Source organism: Orbicella franksi, chromosome 4 (genome assembly GCF_964199315.1).
Source record: "Orbicella franksi chromosome 4, jaOrbFran1.1, whole genome shotgun sequence".
NCBI lineage: Eukaryota > Metazoa > Cnidaria > Anthozoa > Scleractinia > Merulinidae > Orbicella > Orbicella franksi.
The window spans coordinates 26,557,301-26,581,683 of NC_138148.1; the positions used below are offsets into that span (position 1 = coordinate 26,557,301).

The 24,383-nt window shown below is 38.7% G+C and overlaps 1 protein-coding gene and 1 pseudogene across 4 annotated transcripts in view; both read right to left on the reverse strand.

Annotated features, from left to right (window-relative positions):
* Positions 1-24,383, reverse strand: part of LOC145485132 (uncharacterized) — a 248,317-nt gene that overhangs the window by 5,417 nt on the left and 218,517 nt on the right. The window contains exons 1-2 of one of the 3 annotated variants that reach the window (XM_081463817.1): positions 10,182-11,305; positions 1-3,848 (exon numbers count right to left, since the gene is read on the reverse strand). The exon at positions 1-3,848 is cut by the window's left edge and continues 5,417 nt beyond it. The gene's annotated coding sequence lies outside the window, so the exon portion shown is untranslated. Of the gene's footprint in view, positions 3,849-10,181; positions 11,306-24,383 lie in introns of those variants that run through there. The other 2 variants (XM_081463819.1, XM_081463818.1) reach the window with 2 other exon arrangements.
* LOC145485164 (thrombospondin-2-like) lies at positions 11,963-18,221 on the reverse strand (annotated as a pseudogene). Its single transcript, XR_014049153.1, has 7 exons — positions 17,888-18,221; positions 16,890-17,176; positions 16,552-16,735; positions 15,516-15,692; positions 14,570-14,740; positions 12,963-12,997; positions 11,963-12,867 (listed from the first exon to the last, which is right to left on the reverse strand). The product of XR_014049153.1 is annotated as a thrombospondin-2-like (transcript).

Consider the following 24,383-nt stretch of genomic DNA (forward strand, 5'->3'; position numbering starts at 1 on the left):
GTTAAATGCAATGTGCCCTCTTATAGATTGAGTTATGGCCACATGGCAATGGCTAAATCATGCAATTATTGCTCTTTCTCACACCAACTACAGGCTACTTTGACCTCTTCATGATTTATTACTTTACACTAAACACCAGGTATGTAACAAAACACTTAATTGCTGGTCCCTTAGAATACAGTCAGTTTTGTTTCCCTTGACATCACGGGAAAAATCAAGATTCTCGGGAGAACAAAACTGACTGTTTCCCTAGCACCCAATAATTAATTGTCTGTATTGCTGTAGCTGCAAGGCTGTAACAGGATCTACATGTACTTGTCAAACAAGGAGGCAATCAAAACAGTCTACAGTGATGTTTTAAATATTGCAAAAAATGTTAAATTTGGGTAGCTTTTAATAGTTATAATGAATGAAACCCAAGCCCACAAAACCAGATTGTGATACTTTTTAAAATTGGCCTCTAAAAAGTTTAAGCAAAGGCACTCTACTGACAACTAGCAAAAAAAAAAGTCCCTTCCTCCCAGGATTACCGGAGCCTGGTGGATCATGGGTGCTGGTAGACTACGAGTAGTCCCTCTTTCGCCTAGTCCGTCGTGCGTGACGCGAAAGAAAACCGAGAGAAAAAAATAGCCGCGCGAAATCCTGGAGGCGAGGAGCGCACGAAAGGAGGGACTACCGCCTAAGCCCAAGAGTTTGAATTATGCGTTGCTCTCACAACGCAAAAATATGATTGGCTTATGTTAGGAGCATTGACAACGTGTTGTCAACATTCGAGATACCTGTGACGTCTTGCAGGAATGTTCTGGAACCGGAGCAAATCGACGCGGTACCAGAGCAAATCGAAGCGTTGGAATCGCGCTTCGCAAGCCGTGATGTTCTTGCGAATCTGCCAACAGGCGCTTTGGAAAGATTTAAATTTATCCAGTGTTTTGTTTGGCAAAGCTCTCTGCCTCCAACCCGACTGCGAGCGTGTTAGTGATTTCGCCGCTCAACAGCATCGTCTAAGTCAGCGAATATAAATTCACTGAGCTTGGCATTTCTGCCGTCCATTTGAAAGATTGAACCGGACTCTCACTTGACACCGGACATTCACCTGAAATTTTCCGCTGCTATCGGCAAACATTTCACCGCAGTTGGATGATCTCCTATGTATAATGTATACTGTGTAATGTAAATTCTCGGTTGAAACTCTGTTGAAATTTTCGCAATAACTTTTAGACGCAGCGAAAGTCGTTACAAGAGGCCTCATTCGCCGTCTTCTTTTTAAAACGTCTTTGACAGTTTCGCTGAACGAACACTGAACGAAGATATACTTCTCACGACACTTTTTCTTTGCCTGGCTACTTGAAGAGTAGATTAGAGCAATTTTATTCAGATCTCCCGGGGCTATTGATAACAGGCGATAATAAGAGGACGTCAAGATGAGAAATCCTACACCGAAAAATCACTCGGCCGTGAAAGGGCAAACTCTTGGGCTTAGGCGGTAGTCCCTCCTTTCGCGCGCTCCTAGCCCCCAGGATTTCGCGCGGCCATTTTTTTCGCTCGAATTTCTTTCGCGTCACGCACGACGGACTAAGCGAAAGAGGGACTACTCGTAGTCTAGGGTGCTGGTGACTATGTTACCATTGGTACAACTTGGGTTTTTCCTCTTTTTTCTGTACATAGAGGATATTACAGGGCAGTGTGAGGTGATGAATTTTATTTTTGAGTGGTAGAAACACTATATCACAAACTAGTGCAGCAAGCACAGGGCTTGGAAAAACTCCATCCCATCGTCCAGGACAAGTAGATTCTCCTTCTGGGCAAGTAACTTTTCATTCTCACTTGCTTGGTGGGCAAGGAATCCGGCAAGCTGTCTGCCAACTATATCATTAAAAGGGCAAACTAAGACTTAACCAGGGCAAGCAAAATTTGAGAGCTACTTGTCCCAAGGGCAAGCTGGAATTCAAGTTTTTTCCAAGCCCTGAAGTGAGTAGAATATTGTTTTTGACAAGAGAGAGTAATATTCATATCTTGAAGCCACCTTGTAATTTTCTTTTTATTATATACATGTAGACCAACTGACTGTTCACACAAACAACCACGAAAAAGCAGGAAATGACGTCATCAATAATCCTCACTGGCGAGGATATAAAAAGTATACCACTCATGTCCTAAATGAAGGGGTGGGTGGAAAAAAGCTGTAAGTGACTCTTGATCTCATGTTGAATTCTCCTTTTTCACAGAAGGAAGTGAAAAGCAATTTGCAAGGAGAATCTTGCAGTCTATCTGATGTCATTTAGGGTCTTTTTCCACGCACCCCTTCAAAAAAAAATGTAGTTTTGTACATGTTTTATGAGTGTCCATGTATCTTCCAGCAAAACGCTTGCATTGTTATAATGTACACCAAACACCAGAACAAAGGAAAAACCAAATTGTACCATGATCTAACCACACATTCCAACATGTACCTCTACTTTCTCAGTTTAGAGAAGCTAAATTGAAAGTGTTCTGTTGCTATTCAAGTAGTATGTGTAAGATACTGGTTATACCTCAAAAAAATGGTTATAGTTATATTTCAATATTATAATTTTACATGTATAATTCATTTTTGCCACAACACTTCTGCTACATTACATTATTATGTACATGTACTAATTGTTTGCATGAAATATAAGAATGATCCATGTTCCAAATGAAAAAACCCTCAATAAATTACAGTTTGAATGTCTCTTAAAAAGTAAAACTCAAATTACATTTTCCTGCTCTTTAACTCTTGCCAATCTATCAATCACTCAGCTAGCTCTCCATGACCTTTTCCCCCATACTTTCATACTACGGCCAGCACCAAATACAGTATACTGGTTTGAAAACCATAGATTACAGTCATAGTAAAGCATGGCTAGTTGGGTAGAATTTGCCTTGTCATTTATTAAAGTTTATAATATGATTTAAGGTAACAGAAAGCTTATGTCTTTGCATTGTGTATGCATACATCTGCATATTGAGAAAAACTATACCCGAGGTCTTGGGCATTGCTCGAGGCAGCAGATGATCTCTCAAGCTGCTGCACACTACAGCAAACCTGCACAAACAGTGGTGTGCTTGAGCTGCATGGATCTATTCCAAGTCAGCTGTGAGGGGGATAGAAGATCTAACCTAAGAAACACAGATTTCATATTGCCTTGTTACAATACAGTCACTAATGGGAAACACTCTATCAGGTACTTAGGGCCATCAATATGGACGAAACTAACTGAACAGGAAAGGACCATCAAATCTTTGTCAGCTTTTAGAACTATGATATGCAAAAAAGGATATATGTCAGCTGTGTTAGTGGGACGTGGGAGGGATTGTAAATTATGCTCAACTTAGTTGTATACGGAATATATTGTAAATAATTAAGTATCTCAGGTAGTTCTAAGAAAAATGCTGTAAGTTAAGAGTTTTTAAGACTAGTTTTTAAGTTTAATTTTTAAATAATTGTTAGTATTATTGTGTTTTATCTGTCCCCAATTAGTGCCGTTGGCACTAGAATGACCAGACACTTTAATAAAGGATATACATGTACATGTGTGTATGTAAACGTACGTCCATATGCATTATTTATGTAAAGATGATGTTTCCACTTGAACCAAATTGGAGCACACTGCTATTTAAGCTTGTCTGAATTTCAAAAGTAGTGGAAACTCCAAGTAAATGACACTTAACGATGTTTAACCCCTCATTCTGTTTATAATCTATCTAACAATAATTCTCTGACTCTTCAGTCCCCCAGTTCAATCAATGTTATGCAGGTGCTGTGGTCTGTGCAGTCTTAGAGAAAGAAAAACAAACATTGCCTTGGGGAAGGAGATTTTTCCAAGATGCTACAAAATACAAGAAGAATTTTTAAAGTGAAGTGGCTCACCACTTCTGGTGCCTATTGTAGGAGTAATGCTACCCTCCCCAATCCCTGGAGGGGTTACTAGTCAGTTGCATGTAAGGGCTGTCATTAAGTTTTACCTTGATCTTCACACTCATATCAAATTTGTTACTTTATGGGCAAATTGTATCAGCTACGGGCCAGTTCACCCATAACATCAAGGGTCCATCAAACAAACTCAGCTGTAACAGGTTTTATGAGTTACAGCTCTTATTGACAGCCCTGCATGGTATCTTAATAGTTCATCAGGTTGTCCAACCTAACAGTTAGCCAGTTCCTATTTACACTCAGGACATCATGAAGAGAGTAACTGTGTGTGAGAGAGAGAGGTGTCTTTCTCAAGAATAACACACAATGACTCTAGCCAGAGCTCCAACACAGATGTCTATTTCTGGAGTCCTGAATGCCTCTTATCGTTAAATCTGATGGTTCAAATAATGTGAAAGGCAAATAAAAAGTACCCAAAAAACACCACTTGCGTTGGGAAATAAATCAGTCTTTTGTTACATAATAGCCATACTATGACTGTGCACTTCTCCTTTGCAATCAAAAACATTTTGAATGGGTTTTAAATGACAATTGCAACATTTGCCTTGTAGCTTCAGATTATAATTTGTAATATTTATGCAACATACCATAAACACCAGCGGATAAGCCACACTTGCAGACAAGCAGCAACATGAGTTTGGCAACTCCAATTTTGGCAATAAACGTTTTTAGAAAACATTTCAATTGATTTTACATCCAACAACAAGAAGCCTTTTGTTTGTTCATTTGTGACTTAGTAGCCAGGTATTTAACCTGGAGATGGAGAACTGGACACAAGTATCTTTCAAAGCTTTATTTGATCACAGCTCAGTGGGACAATGTAAACAGCTTTGTGGTGGAATGGAGATTTTTCTGCCTAGTGACCTTTAATGGTGTAATAACAGCAAGAAATATAAGTTTAGGTTTATGAATAAAATCGGGTCTTTTAGAAGTCACCAAACTTGCAAAAACTATAATTGATGCCTACTTGCTTATAGCTTCATAAAGTTTCTATTAGTTTGCTAAACAAACTTATACATCTTCAGTGAAAAGTGTTAATTTTTGCAAATGTACGGCAAGTTGTCCACTGTTCTTGCAGATAAGTCGCATCCCCAATTTTTTTAGGAACATTTTGATTAACAAGGTGCCGCATATCCACTGGTGTTTACAGTAAACAGCTTACTAAAAACAGTTTTCTCTGCTAGTGAATATATGAAAGATCATATATATATTTGAACTGCAGAAAAGACATGATTTATCATCACATTTATATACACAATTTAAGCAGTTGTGAAATTAAAGCCTGCGGATATATTACAAACTTACAACGTGACAAGCTCTCAGTTGGCTTGATAGCTCAGTTGCACCGTTATTGCACCGGTATTGCAGAGGTCATGGGCTTGTGTGCTGTTCAAACCTGAACTGTTTTGCTTTTTTGGTCTTCAATTTCACAACTGCTTAAGTTGTGTATATGACTGCCATGATCAATCGTGCCTTCATAGTTGTCTCTGCCGGCTTGCTTTATTGGATAGATATTGTACAAAGTATGCAGTATGATAAGCCAAATCAGAGTTTCAAGAATTAGGGCTGGGTCGCCCTACAGTCACAAACAAAAATTACACCATGCAAAAACTTCTAAAAATTTGAAACTGCAAACCGAAGTGCCAAAAATTTGAGAACATTTTCAGGGTTGCACTGTAATTTACATATCATTGAACAGACTTCAAATCAACCCACCAACTGTGTGGTAAATAAGCAGTGACTTTATTAAACATGAATGCCAATTAGGCATTTTGTGAGGCTATTGCTGGATTGTGCAAAATTTTGTGGGCTATTGCTGGATGTTGATGTCGGACTGATGAATTGGTTAGGTACATGAAGGGTAAAGTTAAAGTCTGCATAGGAGCCAAGTGGCTCATCAGGCCAGAACTTATCGTGGCTTCAGTAGCATGAAGCGACTAGGAGTATTTCTACTCCCCTCTGAATGGGATGCTAATACATCACAGGGTTACCCCTTAGCACTAAATTTGCTGGTTCCCATTTATACACCTGGGTGGAGAGAGGCACTGTGAGGATAAAATGTCTTTCCCAAGAACACAATGCAATGTCCCTGGCCAGGGCTCGAACCTGGACCGCTTGCTCCGGAGTCGAGCCCACTAACCATGAGGCCATCATGCCTCCCACAATGGATAGGTTAGCACTCGCCAAAATACTGCTAGACCCTGGTAAGGCCAAATTCGGTCAAACCTGTGGAGGGTCATAGTACCCGAAGTCATGATAACTCATTGGGAAAAATCCTGGGGCATAATATTAAGGACATCGTCCTTCCATGCGAAAAGCATGTGTGTAATAATTACAAAGTTCCCACTGATACAGTTAGGATCGACCTGCAATGGGTCAAATTGATCAACTATGACAGCTCTGGAGGCAGCTTCCTTTTTTTCCTCAATTTTCTCAAAATCAGCCTGCCTACCCATGCACTATGGTGTCTTTAAAGTTTGGTCGGTATTTCCAATTTTTTCCAAACTAGCGAAAGGCCGGTTGCATTATGAAAAGTGACATGAGGACATATTTGTAATTGAAACAAACACAAATTTGAACAAAATTTCCAAGTGTGACCTGGGTCTTCGTGCAGTGTGAATGCATTTTTATCCTGTATTTATCCTTTCTTCTGTTTTCTTTTTTACATGTAAATACAGTACCGGTCAAAGGGATTGCAGCACCTACACACATGTAAAATGCGTGTAGTCTGCATGTAGTATTAGTGGACACTGCATGTAAGGTGCGTGAGGTGTGTGTAATTACATGTGTGTAACATTTACTGATCTGGTAGTTACATGCACTTGCGTTTAATTTCACCCGTAAGTGTGTATTTTAATTGGAAGAAGAAACTTTTGTTATTCATACACCCATTTGCGTGTATTTTGCAAAACAAAAAGCCACTACTACCTTGTATTTGATACACACGACTCTCAATGTTCACAACAAAAAGTAAATTTAAAAGCTGACAAGCACTGCTAAATTAGTGGACTAGCTTGAGCACCTATTAAACAAATATTCTTTTTAATCTGTAGCAGCCCACACTTCTGCTTAACATCAAAACTTAATTCTTAAATATCTCTGAGCTTTCGTTTACCTTTGAACACGTATGATGTACGTCATAACGTAATGTTTACCCATGCACGTATTGTCATTTCAACTCCTGTTCCTTCAATAACAATGAAATAGGGATTCAAACAGAAACTCGCGGACTCACTCTTAATCTTTACTGGCGAAGAATCGAAGCTTTCTCCTAACAAAATCTAAGCATTCATTAATTTTCAATTCATCAGATTTGTGTCTAACCTTCTGACAACAACCTGCAATGTTTACACCCAGTTTGTTCAATTATTCGGCTTAAATTACAATACTTTTGACTACCGATAAGCTAGATTTGAGAAAAACATTTGGATTTTCAGCCGTGGATTAAGTCCAGTTGACAGATAGTCAAACAACTTTCACACTGCACAGGATTTCCGCCTGGGTAGATTTTGGTCAGGTGCTAGACAACGCTATTCAAGAAACAGAACAAATTTCATTTTTATCAGATCAAAAAAATGTTTTCAGATAGAGAACATTTGCTTCTTAATGACGAATCTTCAAATGCTCTTTAAACTTAAAGAAGGATAACTGATGTTTAAAAATTAACTGAAAATCTTGAGCGAAATATTGTGTTTTGCTGTATTTTCGTGTCTGTCAAGCCTCAGTTTGTTAGTCGCTGGCACCCTTGTTGTTTCTCTGGAAAAGAAAAAAGCACGGTGGGAAAAGCTTTTGAACACCAGTAAACTCTGAACACTTCCGAGTACGAAATATTTTTACTGAATCTTCGGATTGATTTAAAGTATGCTGATTGCTGTAATTTAAAATTGAAAGCGACATTATATGTTTATGTTCTGTTATCTCAGTGAATCCTAGCATGCCTGCCAGTCGCTGGCGCTGCTTGTTGAAACTACAACAGAAAAAATATTTTTTATGTAAAGTGGTAAGTCGGTTTAAGGAAACTGGTCAATTCTATTGGAAACGTTTGATGACCAGAAGCAAGAGGGCAAAAGACAAAACTGCATTGCAGTGCAGTCCAGTACGGTAAATGTTACATGGTAAATGTTTTGTTTTCATTACACGCACTTTTAATATTTCGTTCTCATTACATGCATTAACTGAGTTTGAGTTGAACAACTGTGAGTAATTTTACACACAATATCATGTCTACTGCATGTAATAACACGCGTGCAATTACACGCGTTTTCGTGTATTTGTGTGTAAGGGGTGTGGACACTGCGTGTAATGTGCGTGTAGTACATACGCTTTACGTGCGTGTAATGCTGCAGTCCCTTTGACCGGTACTGTAGCAAAGGAAGAGAATAAATCCAGGATAAAAACGTATGCACAATAATGCGCCAAATCTTGAAACTCTGATTTGGTATGAACAACTGTACAATTGGGCATGCATTTTGAGAGTACCTCTCCTTATAATGTGTGGTAACGCTCGCGAAAGCTAAGTACCGAGTATAACATAAGCTTACATGTTATGTAAGCTTACCGGCGTCGACAAAATCTGGATCGGACTGGACCGGACCGGATCACGGATTGGATCACGGACCAGATCACGGATTGGATCACGGATCGGATCACGGATCAGATCACAGAAAAAAAAAAAAAAAGTTTTAAAGAAAAAAAAACAATCAAAATTGTTTATAAGATCATAATAAATAAAAACTAAAAGTAGAAAACTAAAATATGTTAAATAAAAATAAGAATTCCGAATTTGACGCAATGACATGTTAATTACAGAGAATGACAAGAGGTCATTTAAAAAGCCACATAAGCACCTAATTTAGGACAAATTTAAATTGTAATGAACAGGCAGATGTAGTTATATTTGAACGTTAGTTGGCTCAAAGCTTGGGTGAACCTCCCATTCTCGTTTTTGAAATTGCTGTTAGTATCAGTAGCTAATTCTCGGCTACTTTTTCGTGTCAGATGTGAGTGTTACAGTTAGCGTTACAGTCAATGAGAAAGCTTACGTATGAAAGCTTAGGGACATGACTTGCTTTAGAGGAGCTACGTCACAATTTGTGCATCTTGAAAAAACTAGCCTAGTTTTTCAAGTTCGTCATTTGCAGTTCTCGTTAATCTTTGCCATCCTTAACGATCCTCATTCCGTTTTGATTTGTTCTTGGCTCTTAAGTGCTTTCTATCCTAGAACACGATCATTTTAGGTTTTATTCCACATAAAGGCAACTCTTTACGACCCTAAAAATGACTCTAAAACTCGTGATGTAACTCCTAAAATGTTGTTTATTCTCGGGTTGCGTTATCGTTCACACTATCGATGTTATTCCCATAATTTTTTGTAAAACAGCTATATTTCCTTGAAATACAAATGGTTTGTTTCATTTTATTCCAGTACGAAATATCGCATTCCAAACTCACATCTTGTAAAAGTATAGACCTGTCTCAGAAACGGACCGGAAATTGTTTGAAATCATCAGGCAGGCAGATGTAGTTATATTTGAACGTTAGTTGGCTCAAAGCTTGGGTGTACCCTCCCATTTCGATTCATACGTTCGTCCTGTTATTACCATGTGGACTCATTTCATGACAGTTTACCTTTGATGCAAGCGGATATACGAAATATCATTTATCTGAACTGCGGAGAAAGATATGAAGACATGATTTATCATTGCAATCAAAACCCAACAGCCTGAAAAATATTCATCTGTGACCAGCTCCCAGTTGGTTTGATATTATAAAAGAATAAAGGAATATCACAGCTGAATTAAATAAAACGTTCTGCTCACAGTAGTCACTCTAGTGTAATTTGCTCAACAAAATTTTGAATTTTGAATTTTTTTCCCTTGATCCGATCCGTGATCCGATCCATGATCCGGTCCGGTCCGATCCAGTTTTGTCGACGCCGTAAGCTTACAATATATTTAAAATGACGCAACAGCTTTCGAATGAACATCGACATTTGCATGTTTAGATAAATTTTGAAACCCAAGAGAGTTTTCTCACACAAAAATGGTTTAGATGATTACAATTGTGAGGAACATCATGCAAGCTAAAAAAGATAATTTAGCTCAACTCTAAGATTACATAAGCAAGACCAGAAGTCGGCTCTTAATATACTAATACAAACGTAGCCAAAATTAATGTGTAGGAACACAATAATATGCTTTACTTACACATAAATACAGAACCATCATACCTTGAGACTGTATTCAAATCTCAGTGCAGTCAATCTGGAAGCAAGACTGAAATCACCACATGTTTAATCCTCGTTGCAGCCACGACAACCCATCGAACAAGAAGTCGCCATTTTGAAGCGCGGATTGGTAACGAGTCCTGAGCGACCGCTCGCCTATTGCATCATTTGAGTCAGTCAGCCGGAAAATACCCTGCGAGCGAGAGCAAAAACTCGACCATCCCCCGCTTCGTCGATTTTTTGCTCTCGCTCCAATTTACGCGCGGTCAGAATGCGGAAAAGCTTTAGCTTTGTACGGGAACGCTTGTTACGCAGGCTAGCCGGAAGAGCAAGCATCCGGAAATGAGGATTTTTACGATAACTGCAGAAATTCTCGCGCGCTCATTGGCTATATTTTATTGTCAATAAGCGGACAGACACATGAATTTATAATTTATGTAACGCGTCGACGACCGAGAGCGGACAATTTGACAATTTGTTATCGTAAAAGACAAATTGACGTCAGTTTTTCATGTGTCTGTCCTGTTATTGATCATGAATTTCGTCATAACATTGTCAAAGTAGTCTACAGATCCACTCGGTTACCGCCTCGTGGATCCACAGCTACTTTGACAATGTTATGACGAAATTCATGATCAATAATAGAACAGACGCATGAAAAACTGACGTCCATTTGTAAAGGGATAGCTTAGCCTGCGAGAAGGCTCACGTTGGAGCACAAGCGCACACGGCGTAGCCGCGAGCGCAAAATCGCGAGACGAGAAAGTGAAAAACAGACCGAAGAATCCAACCACCACAGTCCCCAAAAAGGAGATAATCTTAGTTCTACCTTATTTAGGGTTACAAAGCAAAATAGTTATCAAACAGCTGAGGACCTGCATTAGTAAATTTTATAGCTGCATTAATCTTAGGGCTATTTTCCATAGCGCTCATCGCATCAAGTCTTTTTTCCCTATAAAGATAGGATCAACCGTTCCCAAATGTCAAAAGTTGTGTATAAGGCTAGCTGTTGGGACTGCCAGGATTTCTACATTGGAAAAACAAAACGTAGATTGCATGACAGAAAAACTGAACATTTAAAGCGATCACGAGTAGCTGTCATGCGTCTGCTATCGCAGACCACGTCACGTCAACTGGTCACAACTTAAAATGGTCGGTCAGATACTCATTGCAGGATAAAGGAAACTCTACTAATTAGGGAATTGAAACCCACCCTAAACGACAATGTTAGCGGCGAAAAGCTTTATCTTTATTAGTTTGCATCTTTTAACATGCAAATTTTTCTCAGCTTCTGTAATTGTTATTGTTAATTTGTAACTTATCTTTAATTTAAATTTAGTTGTTACTTCTATTCCAAACGGTCACTTCTGAAGATGTATGTCGAAACATACGAAACATCAAGTCAATGAATTTTGTTTTCCAAAATGCGTTTTATTGTCATATTTGTCAAAGTAGTTTAATTGTGTGTTATTTCTTATTAATGTGACAACCCCTTTTAACGGATTCCATGAGATGGTAAAAATGAGACTAAGTATTTCCCTGTCATGAACAATTGCTATGGAGCTCTTGATTATTGCGAAACAATAAATGTCCTGACTATCTCAGACTATTCATATGCCACACTTGATCTTTATTTGACTACAAATGAATTCGTGTATAACAGCGAAAGGATGCCGCTTTGAAAACTTCTATCCATCTGTAGTAGCCTGCAGTAAATGTGATAAAATTGTATAAATTCCTTGTAGAACTAATTCGAATACAATTTGCCTTCAGTAGTCCTAGCCTGAGGTGTTTTGAAAAGCACTTTCCAGTTTTATATCTGTGGGAAACTGAAATGTCTTGAAGAATTTGACATTTCTCAAGTCTGCTAGCTTAACACTTTACTAAAGAGGGTTGAAAGAGGCATTTCGTCAAACATTCGAAACTTCAAACTAGCCTTTAGCATTGGGATTTCAGGAAACGTCAAAGTAATAATTAGGAGCTATGAACCCAACCTCGTTCCAATGGTCTTCCTGCAATGGCGAACCTGGCAAGAAAAGAAACTCTTTCGTCACCGAGTCCGCCATCTTGGAAAGACCACGGGCACGAGGTTGCTATGAACCCAGTCTCCCCGAAGTGCTAACAAGGCGAATATTTTTAATGGACCTTTTCGCCGATACGGTGGCCATTTTGAATTCTATTGCTTCAATTACCTATTATGGGACACTCAAGGGGCAAATTAGTATGTATTTATCCCCTGAGCATCCCATAATAGCTATTTGAAGCAGTAGAATTCAAATGGCCGCCGCATCGGCGAAGTCAGTGGCTGTTCCATCTAGAGCGCTCTACTTTCTTTGACAATTCCGTGGAGAAACAGTTACTATCCTCGTACTTTACTTGAAGTTAACAAAGATTGTTCATCAAAGACGAGTTCTAAATAACGACGAATCACTACAAAGACATGTGAAATTTTAAACAGCTTTATTTTTCCTAACACTGAACAGTAAAAAGCAAAACCGATAAATCAGTAACGTCAATTATTTATTGACGTGTAGCCTTGAAAACCATTAATAGGATGTACCGTAAGTTAAACATATCCCCCTCAAATAAAATTCCTACGCTCTACTTTTCCCCGTGATTAAACAACCTTAACATTAAACCCTTGAAACTGGTGTGGTTCGCCAAATTGTTGCCAGGCCGTCTTGTTGATCTGCAAGAATAATTATGTGTTGTATAAGCTGTACACATACCTCCACATAGTCAGTAATTTTAACAGCTCATTCACTTTCGCAACAAAGTACTTACCTTTCAGTGCCTCTACTTCCCGTATCCATTTCGGCCTGTTAAAATATTGATGAAATTACATTATTCTGAGATAAAGAAATATCATGATCAGTGGCTACTTGAATGTGATTTTTCAGGCTTAAAGGAGCTACGTTACGATTTGCGCATCTTGAAAAGCATAGCCTAAATTTTTCAAGTTCGTCGTTTGTTATCCGTATTAATCTTCTTCATCCTAAACTATACCTGTTGCTTTAAGGTATATTAGTTTATTTATCTCTTAGGTGTTTTACTATCAAAGTAAATTTTTATTTTCAGGTTTCCTTTAACTTAAAGGTAATCTTGCACGTGACCAAAATAACTAAAAATAACGTCAAAATAACGTCAAAATAGCTTTGATAACACGGAAGAATGACATACGTGTTATAATTCGCCCTTTGTGCCATCGACAGTTTCGTTACAACCGACCTGTTCAGCGTTCAAGTGCACGGCGCGCACATGCAGTCCCCGCCAAGAGACGTTGTCAAATTCGTCTCAAATGCTACAAATCGTCTACTTACAATCCAAAAAAAGGGTTCACCAAAAAAGTAAGCTATTCACCAAATACTTGAAATACACTGTACACTGTTCATGCAACCCTGGTGTTTTGGTTTATTGCTTTATTTTGTAAGAAAACGTTTTCTCTGAAACTCGAATTCTTATAACTAAGGGCTTCAAATCATGAAAATTTCAGTGCATAAAGTACCATTAAGTTTTGTCACTAATAATATACATGAAAAAATTACTCGATTCTGATTGGCTGAGAGCAGTGCAGTTCAAGTGTAACACCAGTGCAAAAAGTGTAACACCGGTGCAAAAGGTGGAACACCAGTGCAAATTACACATCGCAATTCTGAATTATGATTGGCTGAAAGACAATACGAAATTTTCTAAGCCGATGAAATTACATAAAATGATGATGAAAATTTTGTGCTGAAACTTTGAAAAAAGTTTTCTCGATTGAGAAGATATGGCTTCAAGAAAGATCTTCAGGCACTTCCTCCATGCGAATTTTTTCATGTTTATATTATTAATAAGTAATCATACGATTTTTCTCGTTCAATTTGGATTTAATTTGCACTTGTAAATTTTTCAAAAAGCTGAAATTGCACTCGCAGAAGCGGCTCGTGCAATTTCAGCTTTTTGAAAAACTCACTCGTGCAAATTAATTCCAAATTGAACTCGAAACCGTATGATTACCTATAGTTATATTTTTCCTAGGTAGCTTGTACCAGGCGTCCGGCTTATCATTGGCGAGCAGTGCATAAGAAAGTGAAAAAAATAGGACAGAAAAATGGGGGAGAAGTCCGGGGAGAAGTGTGGCGTCCATGACACATACTTGTTGTATTTGAACATATAATATTATCTTTTTCAAAGAAATGGATTATCTTGGAAGTTATGTATTTAATTAAGCCGCAGTAAAATTAAAGCGTGGAAAAAAAAAATCAGGTCTGAACCGTCTGAACGGGATCCGAACCCATAACCTCTGCGATACTGGTGCAGTGCTCTACATGTATATGATCTTTCATATATTTACATGTATTATTATATATTGCTAAAATGATTTATATAAAAATTGATAATCTCCATACCTCGGCATTTTCTAAGGTTACATTTCTTGGTCTCTTTGTATTTCCCCTTACATTTCTTCCCGCCTCCTGAGGGTGGGGGATTGGTGCAGGTACGGTTTCGAGTTTTCTTCCCTTGACCACAGGTCTTGCTACACTTACTGAACGCCGACCAGCGACTCCATTTACCATCCACTGCAATGACATAATTTCTACTAAATCAATCAACAAACCAACAAACTAAGAAAGTAATCAACCAGCCAACCAATGTAAAGAACTAACGAAAAGCAGCGTATTCGTTAGCGTAATAATAAGCATCACCATCACCATCATCATCATCATCATCGTCATCGTTATCGTCATCGTCATCGTCGTCGTCATCATCGTCGTCATCGTCGTCGTCATCGTCGTCGTCGTCATCGTCGTCGTCGTCGTCGTCATCGTTATCGTCATCGTCATCATCATCATCGTCGTCATCGTCGTCGTCGTCGTCGTCATCGTCATCGTCATCGTCATCGTCATCGTCGTCGTCGTCGTCATCATCATCGTCATCGTCGTCATCGTCGTCGTCGTCGTCATCGTCATCGTCATCGTCATCATCACCATCATCGTCGTCGTCGTCGTCGTCGTCATCGTCGTCATCGTCATCGTCATCGTCATCGTCGTCGTCGTCGTCATCATCATCATCATCGTCATCATCGTCATCGTCATCGTCATCATCGTCGTCGTCGTCGTCATCGTCATCGTCATCGTCAACAACAACATCATGAATTATGCTTTTCGTTATTCATCGTTTTTACCAGATGATGGAAATCAAATGAAGAATATCACCTGAGGTAGAGGCACCACAAGTTACACGAATCCGCTTTTCAGTTTGAACAACAATTTATCATTGAGCTTTTACTATAAATAAGAATAACTATTTGTGGCCAAGTCACATTCGAGTCCTAAACACATAAATTTTACTGACCTTTTCCACCACAGGGCTTAGTATTGCAGAGTTCTACCTCCAGGTTGTCTCCAGTACAACACTTGCCTCCATTTGACGGAGGGGGATTGGTACAAGTTCTCCTGCGCTGCCTAATGTCGCCCCCACATTTTGCACTGCATCAGCTCCAGTATCCAAAGCTACTCCAACCTCCATCAACTACACAGGAGCAAATTGCGACAACGAATGTCAAATAGAAGTCCAATTTTCCAAGTGAACAAATGAGGTCTTGAACAGCTTAACGTGGAGGATATATTGATTAATTGATTTGACTCCAACTTTTGAGTTTCATCTTTTTATGATACATTCCAATAGACCGTACAAATCAAGGCATAAAAAACTTTGTAGTAAAACCTTTCGCTTCGCTCCTGATTCCTCTAGAATTTCGAGCATTTTAAGAATTTTGTTAATTAAGGTGTGGTCGAAACTCCAGTTAGTCTATCATTTGCTAAAAGATAAATGAAGGTGCTGATCACTCTCGGGAATTAGAGCCGCCGTGTTCATTTAGTGTCGTTAAACTGTTCCTTAAGCAATTACGGTGGCAAACGATCGCCACATCAAACGAAAAGACCAATTTAAACTAATGAGAACTCCAATCAATTATACGATACAGACTCAATGCGTGGAAAATGCACTTATCTAGTCACTCTAAACAAATTCAGTTCCTTTTTTCGTCTTCCACCCTGTTTATTCGGTTAGTGTGTAATAATAATAATAATAATAATAATAATAATAATAACAACAACAACAATAATAATAATAATAATAATAGTAATAGTAACAGTAATAGTAATAGTAATAGTAATGGTTATGGTAATGAATAATTGGATACTGTTACTGGAGATAAATTTCAGTTAAAGTTAGATTATTCCCTCTTGATTTCTTTGAGGTAATAGTTAATTCGGCCCTCGGCCTCATCGGCTATCACCTCATAGAAATCTTGAAAGCTAACCTCATTTTATTAAGATTGCTACACTTTGTAGCGTTTCTTATATTACCATCAACTTTGGTCGCTTACCAGCGCATGGTCCATTGTTACAAGCTTCTGTATCTGTGCTGGGTCCTGTACAATCGGCTCCACCACCAGACGGGGGGGGGGGGGGGGATTGGTGCAGGTAGCGAGCGTTCTCTCGTTCCATCTCCACAGGTAACACTGCATTCTCCAAATGCCCCCCAGTTTCTCCATCCACCATTAACAATAGCTGTAAGAAAAGTGTTTAAATCAACTGGGAACCTAGGTTGGAGTATTTTTCATTCTGTTAAAAATATTGATTGCCACTGTTGTAGCGATTCTTGCAAAGCCTATAGTAAGAGTGTGTTTTTAGATTCAAGAAGGAATAAATATGATAAAGCTACCTTTCTTCATCTTGCAGCATTTGAACTTTTCAATGCAGTAAAGGTTATTGCAACTGCTTTTGTAAAAGCCAGTCATGTAATAGCCCTCCTGTTTGCATTCACTCCAACCCATGTGGTCGAACGAATGGGTCATATCTTCATCGTAACAGTGTTCATAACTGTTGGGGTGATTCTGAGGATGGCAGCATTGTCCCTCGTCAATGTCCTGTAAGAATGCAGGTAGTCCCCTGTCCAATTCCAGGCCGTTTAAGTAGTAACCAGTTGGACACAGCGCCCAGACATTGTAACTAAAAAACAATAGAAACTTTCGTGGAACAAATATCAACAAAGAGAAAATTATGCTCTCACGGGATAAAGTAACCATTAAGACTTTGGAAAACTAGAAAAAGAAGATTTGGATCCTTCACAGTGAAATTAATGACTTTGATGACAGAGAAACAGAAAATGCAGCTACAAACGGTTCCAATAATCCATCCACGCATTAACAAGGGACCTCTTAAGCTTGGGCGTTTTGTTTTGAATTTCATCACAGAATTGTGATCTATATTTATCTAAAAATTATACATACATATAAGCGCGACTGTTTGAAAATGTGAAAGAAAAAATTCTCAAGAGTATTATCACATGGTCTGAAATGGAGTAACAAACCACCCAAGCTAAAACGGACCATTAGATTATGAACTTATAGTACTAGTCTCTAAGTCGTTCATAACTTTATCTAAATCCTCCTCACAGACACACAAAAAAGGAAAAGTGGCCGCCATTCTGTTAAAAACTGCACACTGCTATAGGCTACTCACTATCAGTACAACAGAGTAGACAGAGAGTGGCATAGCCAATAAGAGTATGACATGTGTGATAGAACGTGGGTAGATTGATACCAATATATAGTATAAATATAAATTATAAATGTATAAATTTCCAATGGCTTAAGTTTTGATCATGCAATGTTTTCTTGTGCTTCGCCATCAGTGATCTTCATTTTTGTAATAACTCACCCATCCAATGTAGATTGCCAGTTTGCATTTGAGCAGGTTGCAGGCTGATTGGCATAACCGGGATCCGTTGCTGAGCAGCATTTTCCATATTCGATGCGCCCAACTCTTTCATCTCCATACTTTCGTTCGTGCCTCCATAATCCTCTGAGGTATGTGTTATCTTTGGGACACTTGGACCATCCTATCTTGTCCAGGCTAACTTGCCAGTCAGCCTGCTCACAACTGTAGCTCGTGACAGGCTGGAACCTCAGCAGCACACTGATAAGTTGAATGGCGAACACAAACCACATCTTGCTAGAAACCGAAATTGCCGATAACATGAAATTAACCTTTCTTGTCTTTGTTCTTAAATGTGCTGGATAACCATTAACACAACTCGAATATGGTGTCTGCTAGAATGACCCTATTGTAAAGATGTAACCGAACCGTCAAACTGATATTGTATTCACAAGATATTTAGAAGATATTTAAAACTTAAAGTTTTTTATAATCTTTGATTTCAGAATCAAATGAATTTCCAAATAATGGATGTAACCAAAGCAACATCTGTAAGAGCTTGCAATAAACGATAAAACTAAAGTCAATTTGCGACTATATAGGCCAAACAATATTTTTTCTCTGGAGATGGCAGAGTCTTGTTCAGTAGCTATCCCTCCTTTAAAGGACTGGCACGTGAAATGTGTCGCAAATATTTCACAAGAATAAATTAAAGAACAAGCCAAACGAAGTAACACAAATTACGATGCGGAAACGTTTGCAAAGAATTTCCCACATAGCTGTGAAATTACAATTCGAAACAATAAGTTTTTTTTATTGTCATAGTAGGCTCGTCAGGTATTCGCTTTTTATTCCATGTACTGCCGCATGCTTAATGACCAAGATAAAATCTTGTAAAATTGGTCTATGAAGGCAACTACCATATATGTCAGTGGAAAAGGAATAAAAAAGTTAAACTCAGCACTTGTATAACATTATTCTTGATAATTTATTTAAGCCCTTTTCTTGATATATATTACTGCATTGTAGTGATTGCCAAATTATGGATGATATATTACTAATCAGTTTTAACTTGTTCATGACGTTATTAAAATATTGGATACTCATAGACTGAACAACACAAGTATTAGGGATGGCAACATTGTAGAAAAACTGGGGATTGATTACTTTGTAACGTAAATGATCTTCAGGGCCTATAATTTAATGGTAGAGACTGAAAGAGTGCATCAGTCAGAATCTGGAGGTTTCAACGCTTCCGTTCATGGGTGGAATAAGTGGGAGGCCTTATTTGACACGAGTAAAGAACAAAAACGTTAATAAAGTGTATTATCGTTTGTCTCACGATGTAGTCACTTGAGATGTAGATCGCGACGTTTCGACTGCTTACTGCTAGTCTTCTTCAGGCGATAAGGTCGACTGATTGCACGGTATCATTTATATCACAAAGGTCGGCTGTGATTGGTGCATTTCGATCCTCCTATTGTTCCATTATTCCGGCGAGTAGCTGTTCCCTCAGTGGTCCACTGTTGTACCGTTCGGACCACTGAGGGAACAGCTACTCGCCGGAATAATGGAACAATAGGAGGATCGAAATGCACCAATCACAGCCGACCTTTGTGATATAAATGATACCGTGCAATCAGTCGACCTTATCGCCTGAAGAAGACTAGCAGTAAGCAGTCGAAACGTCGCGATCTACATCTCAAGTGACTACATCATGAGACAAACGATAATACACTTTATTATTGCATCTACCACGATGAATAACAACAACCTTTTCCTCGACATTGAACAAAAACGTTTTTCTGCAGATACTCTATCAATTTGGGTTAAGTACATGCGGCTCCATAAATGATGGTCTGCTAGATGCTAGATTAGATCACAGATTAGGTCAGCTAAATTACAGAGCGTGCGTGAAGCAAACATCCTAAGATCCGTGCTTCGTGGTTCAGTGATTTTGAAAGAACTCTCTGTTCCGATTGAAACCCCCCCCCCCCCGGGGAGCGAGAGACTCCCATATAAAAAGGACAGGGGTGCTCGTCGGAAAGTTTTAAAACAACCCCTAAGAGGTACCAAGATCCTGTTTTGTGGGCGTGACTTGGAATTTTTTTCATCCCTAAGAGGTACCAATAAATAAAAATGATGAAATGTTATCTCTTGTCATACATTTTTCGGCTCAATACTCTAAAAGGTATCGCAAAAGCTCCCTCTTCGAACCTTTTGAGGCTGAACACCCCAAAACGTACCAAAACCGATTTTTTAACCCCTTAAAGGTACGACGAGCACCCCCGTCCTTTTTATATGGGAATCCCCCCCCCCCGAGATGAAGAAGGGTTGTAGAGTTGCAAAAGAAAGCCGATTTCTTGAGTGTTCTTTCTTTTATGTTTTGTAGACTCTAAGGCGGGTATTATACACATGCAAAAACATTTGGTCTCAGGAAATAATGAAAGAATAAAACGTGCAAATGTCTTACATGTTTCAAGAACAAATCAATTCTGATGAAAGAGAAAAAAATGGAACACTTACAGGATCAGTTATATCCTTCACTTTGAAACCTTGCTCAATCATAAAAAAAAGTGAGAGTTGCATGTTCGTTACCTATGTCAAAAATGATGGTCTCCCACGTATTCCACCTCCATGGACAGAAGCACTGTGGAGCTTCCAGATTCTGAATGTGTTTCCTTCCTCAGTCTCTACCATTAAACTGTAAACACCTATAAGTCCTTTTGATTATTTCTTTTACAAAGTCATAATATCCAAATAGCCTAGAGTCTATAACCGAAGAGAGATAAGACTGAATAACTCCTAAAATGTAGCCTTACTCGCGTCTTCTATTCTAGGCCCAATTAACGCTACCATAATTAGGTTCGTCGTGAGGCATGTCCGAACATTAGCACAGCAAAATGTAGCAGAGCAGGGTAACACGCCGAGAGACAGAGAGTGAATTCTTACTAGATGAATACTTAAATAGTCTCAATACCGAAAGATCGAGAGACTACAGACGATCCCCTGGAAATCAGTGTATTCCAAAACTCACAGAATACATATATCTTATTGGATGTTTTGGTGTGTAGTATCGCTGTATATTTTTACGAGTTGTGCCGTATTTTGACGAGCCCGTAGGGCCATGAAAGAGGGAGAGTGTGACAGTTTTGCGTGCGCGCGCCGACCTGTACGGCAAACAGGTTTTCGACTGTACAAATATGGCAAACAGGCTTTCTACTGTACAATATCGCTGTATATTGTACTGTTATTTTGACGGTGTTCGCTGCAGTTGAGTAATAAAAATGTATATGCTAAACTTCGTATCGCACATATGTTATTTCATTGAAAAGACCAGCTGAGCAACACAACCACTCAACCAAAATAAACTTACTTTTGTTATCGGACTCTCAGAGTTTGGGAGCAGAATGTTTGAGTGATAATTTATTTTATGCATTTCCATTAAAGCATTGCGTTGGTAATAATGTGGTCTGCAACTGCTTATTAAGCGAGGATTTCGGGTTCAGCGGTTTAAAAGAAATCTCCGTTTTGGTTCAACTCACTGAAAGGGTTATAGAGTTGTTAAAGGAAGCCGACTTCTTGAGTGCTTTCTCTTGGGAAAGAATTATGGACAATTTGAAGTGTAATTAGTTGTTTGTACGTCATGTTTGTCAGTGGTTAGTTAGTTGGGTTCAGTGATTTTCAAAGAAGTCTCCGTTTCGGTTCAAAACTCGCTGACAGGTTTGAAGAGTTGCGAAAGAAAGCCGACTTCTTGAGAGTTCTATCTTTTCTTGGGTTATGATAAACACTTACAACGAAAATAACTTATCGGCAATTTGGAAGGTAATTAGTTGTTCTAATTAAATCGGAGGATTTTCGTCTAAAAACAGAAACATCTGGCCGATCCAACTTTAACTGTTATTTTATTGAAGTGATCCCTCTCATAGCTCTTGATAAATTTCGTGATTCCCCCCCCATGTCTTCGCACACATATTCACCTTTGGACGTCTACATTTAGTGCTTTTAACGGTCGTATGAAATTAATATTTCTAACAATGATGTTCTTGAAAGTGAAGAATGATCATCGCAGTAAATTTTCCAATTTAAGAAACTGGAAAGAAGAAGCCCTGATTTTTTCAGGCTTCTTCTTTCCAATTGCTATCGGACTCTCAGGGCTTGGGAGCAGACTGTGCGCGATAATTTATCTAAAAGTATATGCATAGTCCATTAAAGCATTCCGTTGGTAATAATGTGGTCTGCAACTACGAGGATTTAGGGTTCAGCGATTTCAAAGAACTCTCCGTTTTGGGTCAACTCACTAAAAGGGTTGTAGAGTTGTGAAAGGAAGCCGACTTCTTGAGTGCTTTCTTTTGCGAAAGAACTTAGGGACAATTTGAAGTGTAATTAGTTGTTCGTACGTCATGTTTATCAGTGGTTAGTTAGATGGGTTCAGTGATTTTCAAAGAAATCTCCGTTTCGGTTCAAAACTCGCTGACAGGGTTGCAGAGTTGCGAAAGAAAGCCGACTTCTTGAGAGCTCTATTTTTTCTTCGGTTGTGATAAACACTTACAACGAAAAGAACGTATCGCCAATTTGGGAGGTAATTAGTTGATCTCATGGGGTGGCTGGCAATGGTTGGTTGGATAGGTTCATTGGTTTTCAAAGAAATCTCCGTTTTTGGTCAAAACTCGCCGACAGGGTTGCAGACTTTCAAAAGAAGGACGACTTCTTAAATGTTCTCTCTTTTATGTTTGTAGACTCTGAAGCGCACTCTCATGATTATCCCTTAAGGGTATTTACACATGGATGATATATTTGCTCTCACACATAAAGAATAAGATCAGTCAAAACGTCTTATTCTTCAAGAACAGACCAGTAATGTCGAAAGAGAAAAAAGGGAAACGCTAACAGGATGACATAGATCCTTCACTTTGAAACCCTGCTCAAAAGAAAAAAAAAAAGAAAAATGACATTTGTACGTTCTTTACTAAAGTCAAGTGATAGCCTCTCACATATTCCACCTCCATGGACAGAAGCGCCCGGTGTAACCTCCAGATCCTGGCTGTGATTTACTTTTTGAGTCACTACCATTAAACTATAAACCCTTTTGATTATTTCTGTTACAATGAAAGTCATCAATATCCAAGTAGCCTAGGGTTGATAACTGAGGAAGAATTAGACGATAACTTCCAAAATGTCGCTTTACCCGCTTCTTGTATCTCAGGACCAACGCATCCCCGAGACATTAGCAAAGCAAACTGTACCACCTACTAAAGAAGGGCCAAGCCCGAAACGTTTAGTTTACAAGCAGCTACATATTTAATAAACTGTACCAGTGTTGGTTATACGCCGAGAGAGTGAATTCTCACTAAAAGAATATTATTACAGTCCTAACATCGAAAGCTCAGGAGACTACAGGCCACCTCCTGGAAATAAGCGCATAACAAACCGCACTCTCTGTTGATGACAATGTGGTCTGCAACTATTGGGCGAAGGTTTAGGGTTCAGCGATTTTCAAAGACATCTCCGTTTCGGTTCAAAACTCGTCGAAGGGGTTGCAGATTTGCGAAAGAAAACCAGCTTCTTACGTAAGTGTTCTCTCTTTGCTTCGAATGTGGTAAACATTATCAATAATGGAAAGAATTAAACTTAGCGACAATTTGCAAGGTAATTAGTTGTTCTTATGGAGTGGTTAGCGTGATTATTTGGTTGAGTTCAGTGATTTTCATAGAAATCTCCGTTTCGGGTCAAAACTCGCTGACAGGTTTGTAGATTCGCGAAAGAAAGTCGATTTCCAGGGTGTTCTTTCTTTTATGTTCTGTAGACTCTAAAGCGCCAATTCATGATTTTTCCCCCGAGGGTATTCTACACATTAAAGACATATTTACTCTCACAAATAAACGAAGAAAACCGGTCAAAACGTCTTACAGGATTCAAGAAAATATCAATTGTGATGAAAAAACTCTTTCAGAATCACTTATATCCTTGACTTTGAAACCTTGTTCTATATCAAAACAAAGAAAGTTTTTCTTTACTTATGTCAAATGAAAGATTCCCAACCATTCCACCACATAGCAAAAAATGCTGTAGCTTGATCCAGATTCCGTGACTGATCTACTCTTTCAGTCTCTCAGCATTAAACTACAGTATAAGCCTTTTCGATCATTTCATTTACAAAGTCATCAATTTCCAAATAGCCTAGCCTTGATAACCGAAGAAAAATTAGACGATTTTTTCAATTCCCAAAGTATGTCAAATATCGCTGTACTCGGTTCTTGAACTTCAGACCCCACGCTACCATAATTAGGTTCGTCGTGAGGTTTGACTGGACACGATCAAGATAAGACCACAGGACTAAATCTATCGTATAAATAATTACTGCATACTGTAGCTGAACATCCAGAATAACTATGCCAGAATATTAGCTAACCAAACTGTTCCAGTGCTCGTAACACGCCGAGAGAGCGAATTCTTTGTAAGGGAATTATTTCTGTTACAAAGTCATCAATATCCAAAT